Here is a 3,386-nt window from a genome sequence, read left to right as displayed (position 1 = left end):
TCCATCTTCCATTCCTTAGGGAGTTGGGGATGAGCCCAGCATTGTTGAAGATGTTCCTTAGGGAGTTGGGGATGAGCCGAGCATTGTTGAGGATGTTCTTTAGGGAGTTGGGGATGAGTCGAGCAGTGTTGAAGATGTTCCTTAGGGAGTTCGTGATGAGCCCAGCATTGTTGAAGATGTTCCTTAGGGATTTGGGGATGAGCCCAGCATTGCTGAAGATGTTCCTTAGGGAGTTGGGGCTGAGCCCAGCATTGTTCAAGATGTTCCTTAGGGAGTTGGGGATGAGCCCCGCATTGCTGAGGATTGCCAGAGAGGCCCATCGATACCTGGAAGTATTGCCCCCACAAGGTATTAAGAATTGAACAGAAAGACCAACAAGGGCCTTTTCAGTGTTTGCAGAATAATCAACATTAAAGCCAACAGAAGCAGTCTAAAAGAGAAGCGAGAAGACACCCACTTTTACCGGACGGGAGTATGTATGTCCCTTCCATGAGAAGCGAGGCAAGGTTCAGGAAAAAAAGCCAATTGGGTGAAAAAGATGTGCAAAATAGGCAAAAGCCGCATCCCGCCACCGCCATAACCTCAGGGTGGGCCTCAAAATATGAAATCAATACCACTCTCCCTTCAGGAAGACCCTCATTGGAGGAAGGCGACAAATAGAGATGCTTACCTGGGCTATCTAAGTCCTTGGTTCAAATGGTCCATGGTATCTAGGCCTTAACCAATCGTAGTAGAATGGAGAACCCGTTTGGAATGGTTAAATTATTGTTTTTTATAATAACAATTGATTTTATATCTACAGGGCTCGATTTCAGAGTCTTGTGATTATAAATGTTCCCAACACCACTCTCAATGGCCCCAATTATTCAACCTAGGAAAGATATGATAGGTTATTTATAACGCGCTTAATAACCAGAGGTTTCTAAGCACGGACCTGGGGATTGAACCTGTGTTGCTTTGTGTCGTCTTGGTTGCAAGGCAAGCACGTTGCCGCTGAGCTATCCTGCTGAGATAAAAGGCGGAGTCATTGCCTAGACTTGTCTCTTGCAGAGGGTGCATGGCACAGCAGTGTGGGGTAGCCAGCTCCTCTTAGGCCACAGTTGGACTGATCAATATAAGATTGGGCTCCTTGGGTAATGATGCAGGAAATTAAACTCTGGGGTATTCCCAGTGTCTATAACGAGTGTTTCTACTACATGTTTGATCCCTGTCGGCACGCGCAATTTCACCCCCCCTTTTCAGACTGTTGAAAATAGTGCAATGAAAAAAGGGTTACATGTCCTTTTCATCGAATTTTTTTCATTGAACAGATGATCCATCTAATTTTATTCAAACACATTTTTTTTCATCTAATGTGGTTTAATATCATTTTCCATCGAAAACCTGTATAACGATTTTGGTTTTTGGTTTTTTAAAGTGGGCCCCCCCTCCCAAATTCACTATTGTCTGAAAGTAACCGTTTAACCCTTTAAGCCTTTAGCCCACCCAAATATACATACATACATTTTCGATGGAAAAAATATTCATTGAAAGATTTTTTCTATGAAAAATATTCAATGAACAGTTTTCAAGGGAAAATCTTTCAATGAAAAGACTGTGTAGAGGAGACCCCAGACATGGCCTGCACCCCTGCCCCTCACTTCGAGGTGCCAGTAAAGTACTCGCCAAGGAATGTGACGTGCGAGGAGCAGCTTAACCAACAAAGGGCTGCAATGGGCCTCTGCCCTGTGTACATTAGAAGATCAATACCTGTTGAAATGCCCATAACCAGGCAGCCCTGGGCTGCACGGTACCCAATCAGACAACCATACCAGCCGTTGATACGGAACGAGGAGGAATGCCTACACACGGTCCATGAAGAGACTCCAAAAGCCATAATGGAAGGCCAGTGGAGATGAAACCAGGACCAGAGCAGCTCCAAGAACGAACTGAAGGAGTACTGAAAACATGCATGCCAGTACTGACAACTGCGAGGATAATTGTAAAGGACAAACGTATGAGAATGGTGCCATGAGACAAGATGGAAGCAACCGCCTTATTGAACGTGTGTAAATAAGCTTGAAACGCAAGATGCTAAGTAATCGATTCTGCTTGCAATGCTTAGTAGAAGTTAGAGCGGCAAGCGCCGACTGTATACATCTACCTCAATACAGCACAATGAACACGTGCGACTCCATTTTGTATAAACAGAAGTGCTCCCAGATGGCCAAGGGCTGACTGGCCAAGTTTCATATCCAGGTCCAAGCTGAGGAAAGGAGCGGGATCGAAACTTAACAAGGGATGGCCCATGCCGGGGAAATCGAGGTCAACCAGAGAAGGGGAGGTGAGCATGAGCTCACGAGGCTCCAACTTCAGAGCATGCCAGCCCTCCCGTGAAGGTGAAGATAAGAGAGGCACATGCAGATGGCTAAGCGCATATAGAATTAAATGCACAAAAGGTTGGAAACTGAAGCAGATTCACGGTGGACCAACACGTGACCAGACAGGCGCGAAGATGTACCACCGCCTGATGTCGTCCAGAATCAGAGGGTGCCATAACTTTTCCTGATAAGAGAATACAGATCCGAGGCCATACCCAGCCAACTAATTGACACATAGCCCTAAACCACTGATTGATGGAAGGGAGGCAGGGTGAATCTTGGGACACCAGGCTCCAGGGTGTCTCTTCTGCATGCTGCTAATTAAAATGGAGATTTATGTTTAGGGGTGTAACTTGCCCAATCACAAGGGACCATGGAATCTAGGGTCCTATCGACATGGTAACCAATGAGACGTCGTACTTGTAGTGACGTCAATCACGTGTGGTGTAGAGGGAAGGGCGTAGACGGCCACCCGATAAGAGTTATCCAATCCACTTGCATTATTTCCATATACAGTTATAGCACCTATACTTAAGTTACCTTTCCCAACCAATTGTATTGCATGATGATTTTTTGTAGAATTAGACATCAATGATAACGGATTTTGCCCATAAAAGAGGCTGTTGGACTAATGTTCATGGAAGTCGGGGTGAGGCAGGTGTTCGTGATGCTGCTAATTTCCATAAGCTGATGTATGTATCATTAAACGGACTTCCCTTTGCCAATTTACTGAGTCCTGATTATTGATCCTTGCCGGAGTATGTGAATCCTGCACTCTGTCCTTGCATGGTGCAGCTATCTTGTATTACTAGTTTTCAAGGGTGAGTGCTGACCAATACGCCTGTCAGGAATTACCTCTCCTCGTCGACACTTGAGAGTCGATTGGTGAGTGAAACAACGAAACTCATTATCCTGGCAAAGGTCTTATAGGCCTTAGAGTAAGAAGGGAAAGGTAACGGTGGGTGGTGGAGAAAAAATAATACAGCTAGAAGCAGAAAAGACTATATATATATATATATATATATA

Source organism: Ambystoma mexicanum, chromosome 6q, assembly GCF_040938575.1.
Source record: "Ambystoma mexicanum isolate Mex_15411 chromosome 6q, UKY_AmexF1_1, whole genome shotgun sequence".
Taxonomy (NCBI): domain Eukaryota; kingdom Metazoa; phylum Chordata; class Amphibia; order Caudata; family Ambystomatidae; genus Ambystoma; species Ambystoma mexicanum.
Note: the sequence above shows the minus strand (reverse complement) of the source record.